Source organism: Octopus bimaculoides, chromosome 22 (genome assembly GCF_046866305.1).
Source record: "Octopus bimaculoides isolate indiv1 chromosome 22, ASM4686630v1, whole genome shotgun sequence".
Lineage (NCBI taxonomy): Eukaryota > Metazoa > Mollusca > Cephalopoda > Octopoda > Octopodidae > Octopus > Octopus bimaculoides.
Window position 1 is genome coordinate 38440816 of NC_142949.1, and position 10000 is coordinate 38450815.

General features: G+C 37.6%; 1 long non-coding RNA gene across 1 annotated transcript in view; it reads left to right on the forward strand.

Moving 5' to 3' along the window:
* LOC128250546 (uncharacterized) overlaps positions 1-10000 on the forward strand; it is a 191998-nt gene that overhangs the window by 108699 nt on the left and 73299 nt on the right. The window contains exon 2 of the long non-coding RNA XR_008266577.2: positions 4754-4809. This is a non-coding gene — a long non-coding RNA (uncharacterized LOC128250546). The remainder of the gene's footprint in view (positions 1-4753; positions 4810-10000) is intronic.

A 10000-nucleotide genomic window follows, 5' to 3' on the forward strand; every position in this document is an offset into this window, starting at 1 on the left:
AACCGTAGCTCATGGTGCAGCCTTGGTAAATTTCCGAAGGTGTTTATGGATTGTAAATGCCATAATCGTATATCAGTTGCTACCAGCCAAAAGTAGGGGCATCAAAAACGATGCTGAAGTGTGAGATAGGAACGTGTTAACACGTATAGCCCTTGCGGGAGATGTTGTTGAGTTAGTGATCAGGAAAGGCTCACAGCTAAATCCGTAAGTGGATTATCTTCAAGGTAAGCCATATCTCACTTTCAGTCTATCTTTAAATTCTTTCTTTCTTCATTCCTTTCTTGCCTTCTTCCTTTGTTCTTTGTTTCTTTTTTCTACCTCTTTCAAATCCTCTTTTATTTATCACTTTATTTCTCTTCCTCTTTGTCTTTCTTTCTTTCTTTTTTTCTTTCAAAGTGTGGGGAATTTGACTGTTACTTCTAACATATCGAAAAACCTCATATAAACCCCGTCCTTCTTCTTCCGTAGTTGTTTGGCCTTAAATCTATCCTGCCACCCCGACATATAATGGAGAGCCTTCCGGCCGTCATGATACGCCACCCATTTCACAAACTGCAATATATCTAGACTTACATTATCTACCGAGTGTCTTACATTATTTATGATATAAATGCATGCTTAATAAAAGGATTGGCTCTCGTTCTCGCTCACACCTCACACCTCCACTCCACCTATATTATTCTTTTAAACAACCAAATGGAATTATAAAGGCTTTTGTGTCGTGACACTTTTTCCTTTGTATTTCTTATTACAATTATTATTGGCAGAACAAAATGCTTAGCGGCACTTCGTGCGTCAGTACGTTCTCAGTTCAAATTCTGTCGAGGTCGACTTTGCCGTTCATCCTTTCGGGATCGATAAAATGAGTGCCAGTTATGCACTGAGGTCGATGTCATCGACTAGCCCCCTCCCTCAAAATTTCAGGCCTTATGCCTATAGTAGAAAATATTATTATTATTATCATTATTGTTATTATTATTATTATTATTAAGGTGGCAACTAGCAGAATTGTTAGGACACCGGGCAAAATTCTTGTCGGTATTTCGTCTGTCTTCACATTCTGAGTTCAAATTCCGCCGACTTCGCTTTTCATCCTTTTGGAGGTGGTGTCGATATAATCGATTAATACCCTCCCCCCAAAATTTCAGGCCTTATACCTCTAGCAGAAAAAAATTACTACTACTACTACTACTACAAGTATTATTGTATTTGTGCTTGTTGTTGTTGCCGTTGTTAAATGGTTTTCCTTCATTGTTTGGGTTAATTCTTATTATTCAAGTAAATCTGAAAAATAAATAAAGAGAATATCAACAAATAACACAGTTTCACTTTAAATGAATTTATTGTTATGATTTGCAATGTTTCTAGAAGGTTCTATCAAATATCTAGGGACAATTCCGTCGTCTAGTTGGATAGTTCATTTGTTTAAGTGCCAGACCATTAAAAAAAACACACAGAAAAGAAATAAAATGAAATAAAATTAAAAAATGAGGAACCACTATTTTGGATGAAATATAGCGAAAGGATATTGAGAAATTCTTCCGTTTTCCCCTTTCTTATACATCCATTCATTGTTCTAAGCCTGTTTATATTTACTGCTCTCACACACCGCTGTCTCTCAGTTTTCCCCCTTATGCGCCCTCTCTCTGTGTCTGTGTCTCTTATTCTCTCTATTTCTCCCCAACTCCTTCTCTCTCTACGTTTGTAGAAGGTGTGTGTTTTAGTCGTGAGATTCTATCTATCTATCTATCTATCTATCTATCTATCTATCTATCTATCTATCTATCTATCTATCTATGTGTGTGCCACAATCTATACGTATACTCTCGTATATAATATACGCAATTGTAAGTCTAAGTATGATACAGTTTCGTAAACATGTTTGGAATGTTTTTGGTAATATAGAATGAAGTATACCTGGGTTCTCTGCACAAAGGAAAGAGATGAATTGGTTACTGCAAAATCCTTCTTATTTGTATTTTTGTTTCTTACGTAAGAGAAATTATTGCGTATCCTTAATGTATGTGCGTCGGGTATTAAAGTAAGGTAAATAAATAAACATTGGTAATACTGATTAATGCGCAACAGTGAATAAATGCACCTAATCATAGAATAGTAATCATAGCTGCGAAGGAAAATTTGATACACGTCGCAAATAAAACCAATATGCTGAAATCTGAGGCTGAAAAGAATTAGGAGGAAGATTGATGAAAAGTAGAATACAAGAGAATGGGAAATAAGCGAAATGATGTTGCAGATGATGACAACGACGACGACGACGATGGTGGTGGTGGTGGTGGTAGTGGTAGCGATTGTAGAGTTAGTCGCGACGACGATGGTGATGATGATGATGATGGCGACGACGACGACGATGATGGTGATTGTCGTGATGTTAGGTTAATGATGTTGACGATGAAGATAATTGGATGGGTATGGGATGAACAATAATAAATATATTAAAAAACAAAAGCAGAAGAACAAAACAATAGAAAAAAAGGAGAAATAACAGTCCCATCACTGCACCGAAGTGTTGTCTCTATTTATAGAAGCGTTATTGGTTTAGGTTAAAGGATGTCAGAAACACATGGCTGTCACAGATTCGGATGAGTTGGGTAAAGTCAGCCTCAGTTTGCACACTGCAAATTACTGTTTACTGAGAGATGAGGCATGTGACACAAGAACAACCACCACCACCACCACCACAGCAACTACAAAAACAACACCGCAAACTACAACTACCACCACCATCATCAACACTACTACTACTACTACTACTACTAGTACCATCATTGTTGTTGTCATTGCTATTGTGTTTGCTGTTTGCTCTGGCCTGTGTCGTTTGACACCCCCCCTGTTTGGCTGACATGCTCTTTCATGATTACATGACAAGGAAGATTCTTTTTACCTCAGTTTTACTGGGCTTTCCGCATATTTCGGAGTCTTTCACTGTACCGTAGGGGATACAACAAGGTTCGCCCTGAGACAATTTACTTGAATACACATGGCAAACATCCATGGTGTCTCACTAAGACCGTATCTTGAGCAAGTGGGGAGGGGGAGATGCGTTTAACAAAGATGGTAGTCGTGGATACGCTCACTGGCATTCTGAAAATCTTGAAAACCCAGTTGTAAAGCGGTGACAGGGGACAAACACGGACTTGCGCGCATATCTGACGGGCTTCTTTCAGTTTGCATCTACCAAAACCACTCACAAGGCTTTGGTCGGCCCGAGGCTACAATAGAACTTATTTGCTCAAGGTGCCATGCAGGGGGACTGAACCCAAAACCATGAAGTTGGGAAGCACGCTTCTTACCACGCAGTCACATACACACATACATATATGTATGTATGTGTATGTATGTGTTTTTGTATGTAGTGTTTTTTTCTGCTCTTCTGATCAGTTCAGTTTATGGCTTGGGTTAGATCCAAAACGTCGTATTAAATATTCTTGAAACACGTTGTCTCTCTTCATCATTCATCAGTTTGATTACCCAATACGAAATCTATAAGTGTCAACATTAATAAGAGCAACAAAACTACAGCAACAGCATATACAACATCAACAACAGCATCAAGAACATACACAACAATATGGTGTGCTATTTTTGGCACAAGGCCACAACATTTGAGGTAATGAATATACTGGATCAGATCGGTTAAGGGAACATCGACGTGTGGGACTTGTTCTAAGAATGACATCTTTGAATTGATCGTTTTGCTGTCTTGACAGGGTAAAAACGTATTGCCTAGTTAAGAATTTGCATTATCTAGTCCCTACATTTGAATGAAGGGTAAGAATGTTCTTTGCTGGAACGGCATTAAGCATGTGACTGATGGGACAGAGCTGACCTGGGGCGATACAACAGCAACAGCAAAAGATACAGTATAAGCTGTGCCTTTTGGTTTAGAAACCGTTATATATATATATATATATATATATATATATATATATATAGTGAGAATTTACAAAAAAAGAACAAAAACAAAAGAGGAAGACGGGTGTGTAAACAACAAACAGGTGTGTTAGTTTAACGCTCGGGAAGTGAGAAAGTCTTTTACGTTTCGAGCCTACGCTCTTCGACAGAAAGGAACACAGAACAGGGAGAGAAAATAGAAAAAGGTTTAGTGGCTAGCGATCCATCATGGCGATCTATCATGGCGATCTATCTATCTATCTATCTATCTATCTATCTATCTATATAATATATATATATATATATATATATATATATATATATATATATATATATATATATATATAGCTATCTGTACATGTGTGTATTTGTGTATCTATGTGTGCGTGCGTCTTTGCGCTAATGTTTGTCCCCCACTGTTCGTTGACATCTAGCGCTGGGATTTGCTTATGCGCCCGTAACTGAGCGGTTCGGCAAAAAGATCGATAGAATAGGTACAAAGCTTATGAATAAGTACTGGGGCAGGTTTGCTGAACTAAACCTCTTCAAGGTCGTGCCCCAGCGAGGCCGCGATCCGAAGACCTGGACTTATGAAAGATAAAAGATTGCCGTTCCTCGAGATTGTTTCTCATAAAATCTTTCATCAAGGTAAAAAAATTAAAAAATGATATTGTGAAAACAAAAAATGGAAAATACAAAACAAAAAAAAAAGCTAAATTTATTTTGTTGTTTGTTGTCCGGCGATATTTAATATCAAGAAATTCATGGAATTTTACTGACACCACAAAAAAAATAAATAAATAAATAACGGGTTGTTTCTGTTATATTTTATTCCCAGAACTTTCCAAGCAAACATCGGACATCGGATGAGAACATCATGAGAGACCCAGAAAGGTCAGATATTTTATTATTAATTACTTAATACGCTTAATGTTCTTATATTCTACGATGCTCTGGACCATCCCTTGCTTCTTTACATGTTTATTATCATATTTTTTGTTGTTTCATTCTGTAATTGTTCTATTTCTCTTGTGATTAATCATTATTATAAGCTTTTTATTTTTTCATTTATCTTGTTTCACTCATGGAAATGCGGCCATGCTTGGACCCCACCTTGTTGGGTTTAGGCCGAACAACTCGACCCCAATACTTAGTTTTTCTACACTGTCTGCTATAGAAGAACTAAGGCACGATTTAATTTAATTTTTTTTGCAACTTTAGAAGAAATATTCAAAATTCTTGTTGATGTTGTATGAGAATTTATCCCTAAAATCCGGCGAAATTTACTTAAATTTTACGGTGCTTTCCGCGATTGTTATAATTTTGAGAAAAAAGTCTCATGGTAACAACCAATGTCTGTTTGATTTTGAAAATTCAAAACATACGCGTAGTTAAATATCAATTTCCAAAATGTTACAAAAAAAATAATGAATTCATATCTAAGACGCTTTACCCCAATTTTACATCATAAGATAATTTTCACCAAACCTTAGTTAACATTTTTGATGCGGATTATATCAACGGTGCGTGGCCTAGTAGTCTAGGTGATGTATTCCCGAGATCGTGGGTTCAATTCCCGAAGCGAGATGCGCTTTGTGTTCTTGAGCAAAACACTTCATTTCACGTTGCTCTGCGATCATTTCGACAGCTGACGTGTGGTGTCAGACTTGTGCACCTGTGCAGACGATGTCGACATTGATGGAGTGAGAGCTAATGCACAACACATGCATTTGGTCACTGCAAACAAGTCGTACTTTTGTGAAGGTCGTTCAGCAGAAACTGGACACTACTCTTACGTCGTCTTCGACGGGAGAGGTCATTACTTTTTAATAACGTGAAAGGATGAAAGGTAAAGTCGACCTCGGCGGAATTTGAACTCAGAATGTAACGGCAGACGAATTACTGCTAAGCATTTCGGCCCGGCGTGCTAACGTTTCTGCCAGCTCGCCGCCTTGCCCGAATATCAATAATGATAACGATGACAACAACAACAACAACAACATCATTAGATATAATGATGATGATAATAATACGCCTCGATTATAACGCTCCCACGACGCTACACCGTAACACGTTTGTGAAAACGCGATTACTTAACCACCTATCCCGTTTTAATATCTTAAGAGGCGGTAAAGGTTTACGGTCACGAATGATATATTTATATATATAAGCATACGTGACGACATTTCGATCCTTCATGCAAATGTACAGCCTCTAAATTATTAACATAATGATCAAATGGATAATCACTGTGATTATATTAATTGGTCAGCATGTGTTTTTGTGTATTTATGCGTGCAAATGCATACATACATGCATGCATATATACATGCATACATACACATGCATATATGTATAGTGTATATATATATATATATATATATATATATATATCCATGCATAAATATACATACCACTAAGCATCTTGCCCGGCGTGCTAACGTTTCTTATTTCTTTACTGCCCACAAGGGGCTACACACAGAGGGGACAGACAAGGACAGAAAAACGGATTAAGTCGATTATATCGACCCCAGTGCGTAACTGGTACCTATTTAATCGACTCCGAAAGGATGAAAGGCAAAGTCGACCTCAGCAGAATTCCAACTTAGAACATAATGCCGCTAAGCATTTTACCCGGCGAACTAACAATTCTACTAGTTCGCCGCCTTAAAGTGAATTATTTGATCCCGGCGTGATTCGAACACGCAACCCTCTCATCTGGAAACAAAATGAATAATAATAATAATAACGTAATATAAACAAAATGCCAAAAGCTTCAGTGCGTGACTTTCGGGCCACACTGCTTTATAACTAACGATGTAAAGTTGTGTCTATTTTAATTTGCCCTGAATTTGCTTTGTATTTCATTTCGAGTAATAATGCTTCGTATAAGAGTTTCTGAAGCCCTCTACTGGGAGTACACTGGATAAAGATAATCTATATGAAGCTGCAAACATTAACGGAGTCAGTCGTACATCTGTGTGCGACACACAATGTACTATATACGATAAACTTCATGGTTGAGGGTCCGATAGAACCATAAGGTGTTACTCAGGCACTCAACTACGAGTCCACTGCGTCCTAGAGCTGAAACAACTGTAAGCTAGTGACGTTCATAAGATAATCGTGTATCCCGTTGTCATCTCTTTTTCTCATATATATATACATATATATATATATATATATATATATATATATATATATATATATATATATATATGCTTATATGTGTGTATGTGAAATCGACTCTCTCGCCCACGTACACACACGAACACACGCACGCACACACACACACACACACACACACACACACACACACACACACACACACACACACACACACACACACACACACACACACACACACACACACACACACACACACATATATATATATATATATATACGTTTGTTTCGGGCGCTCGCGTGTCTGTGAATTTGTGTCTTGCTGTTTGGCAACCAGTGGTGTTGATCGGCTTATATCTAAATCAGTGGTTCAGCAAAAAAGGAAAAGGCGGCGATACTGTAAGTAGCACATTTAAAATAAACATAAACACTGGACGGCTAAAAACCAAACAAAAACAAAAAGAGCAGTGCTTCTGATTGGCCGCAGTCCAATGAGTGAAACAATCAAAAGAACAAAAAAAATGAAAGAATAAACTATGGCACATAAATATTGTACTACACCACAACACAAACATAGTTATACACACACACATGTAATACAGCATATGTGTGTGTGTATGTATATATGTATATATATATATATATATATATATATATATATATATATATGCGTGCGCGCGTGTGTGTGTATATATATATATATATATATATATATATATGTCTCTCTGTGTGTATATATATATATATATATATATATTTATGTATGTATATACATATATACTACAGACACATTCTCACATTATAACATACACACTCACATTTACAGAAACGATTTTTAAAGTAAGAAAAGCGTGGGTGAATTTCGAGCGATCTTCTAGACCAATTAAGGAGACAGGCGCATGCGTGTGTCAGTGGCAACAATTGAAAACCAGAAAAAGCGCGCCAATTCCCTGGTCGGCTGGTGTCAGGTAGAGATATTTTGAAATGTAACTCCGCTGAGGAACAGCTAAATTCTATTCACTTGCGCAGGTGCTAAAGGCTTAAATGTTTATGATTAGTGGCTGTCTATTTAGGACGAAGACGACGGCTAACGTTGAGTGGGGTGATGGGGTGAAGTGTGTGAGTGGGGCGGGGCATGAGGGCAGAGTGCAGAGTGGTATGTAAATGATGGGGAGTAAATGGTTGTAGCGGTAGTCGTGATGGTGGACGTGGTGGTGTTGGATGTGGTTGTGGTGGTGGTTGTGGCAGCTGTCGTAATGATGGCGGTGGTGGTGGTGGAGGTGTTGTAGTGGTGCTGGTGGTTGTGGTAATGGTTGTGAGTGATTGCGTGGACGTAAGTGGTGCGTGATAGAACCTGTTAATGTGTATGCTCTCAGGTGTGTATATACGTGTATGTCTTTGTGTGAGCGCATACATGTGTGCGTTTGTGTGTGTGTGTGCTTAGGTGTGTGTTATGTATGCGCTTGTGGGAGAGAGAGAGAGAGACAGACAGAGACAGAGTTTTGTATATGTGTGTATAAGTGTAAGTATGTGTTTGTGGGGCAGAAAGTATGTATGTATGCATCTGATGGTGAGAAGAGTGCGTATGGAGGGGATAGAGAGTGGAGGGTCTGAATCGATGTACAGGTATGTGTGTGTGTGTGTGTGTATGCTTAAATGAACGCTAGTGTGTGAGTGTTTGTGAACGGGAAGGGTCTCTGTGTATATGTGTGTGTACACATGTACGTCACTGGGTAGAAGGCTCTGTGCGTGTGCATTTATGTGTGTGTGTGTGTGGCACTGTCGGAAAGAAGGACTTTGTATGTGTGTATACATGTGCACATATATGTATGATTGTGTATAAAACGGAGGGGGGTGCGTGTGCGTGTACATGTGTGTATCTGTGTATCTGTAGATGTTTGTATGTATGTAAGTATATGTGTGTGTGCGTATATACATATATATATATATATATATATATATATATACACACAAACATATATGTATACATATACATGTATATGTAATATATATATATATATATATATATATATATATATATATATATATATATATATATATATATATATATACACACAAACATATATGTATACATATACATGTATATGTAATATATATATATATATATATATATATATACGCATGAATGTGTATATATACGTGTGTTTGTGGTGCGTGTGCAATTATGTATGTGTATATATGTATGTAAGCCGGTGAAACAGTGTCAGATATTGAAGAGCCAAGAGGGAGAATATTTTATTGTCAATAATTCATATAAAAGTAAATAATATAAACAAATAAATGAAACGGAAGGGAAGCAAGGAAGGCTAGAAATAGCAACCAAATACTTCTCAAATTACTCACTACAGTAATAATACAGGATTGAGTAAATTTTATAATGCAGTGCAAGAAATATCTCAAACTGCTGAGATGGTCATTGTTGGAGTGACTTTGATTATAAGTTTCGTCGATCAGGGCCAATATGGGAACTTCTTCGTTGTCATTCGAGTCGCTGGAAAAAACAACCAAAAATATACTTTAAAAAAAAATGACTGTCCTAAAATATTAGTCCGAATCTTGTGAAATGTTTAATTTAACGTAATTTTTTTGCCACGCTTTATACTATGCTGACGATTTCATAAAAAGATGAAATGAAGCTATACATGGCTACCAACGACTGGAAATTTGAAGATCTTAATGATGTGTAGGAAAAAGAAATATAATACCTAAAGCTCCACGAGGCTCCGGCAGGGGATGGTGGCGAACCCTGCTGTATTCTTCCACCACAACTTTCTCTCACTCTTACTTCCTGTTTCTGTTGTACCCTCGCCAAAAGCACCACTTCAACCACCGCTCGCCTACTACTACCAGTACCACCACACGCCTACTACCACCACTACCGCCGCCACCACCACCACCAGCAACAACAACAACCGTAGCAACAACAATAACAGCAACA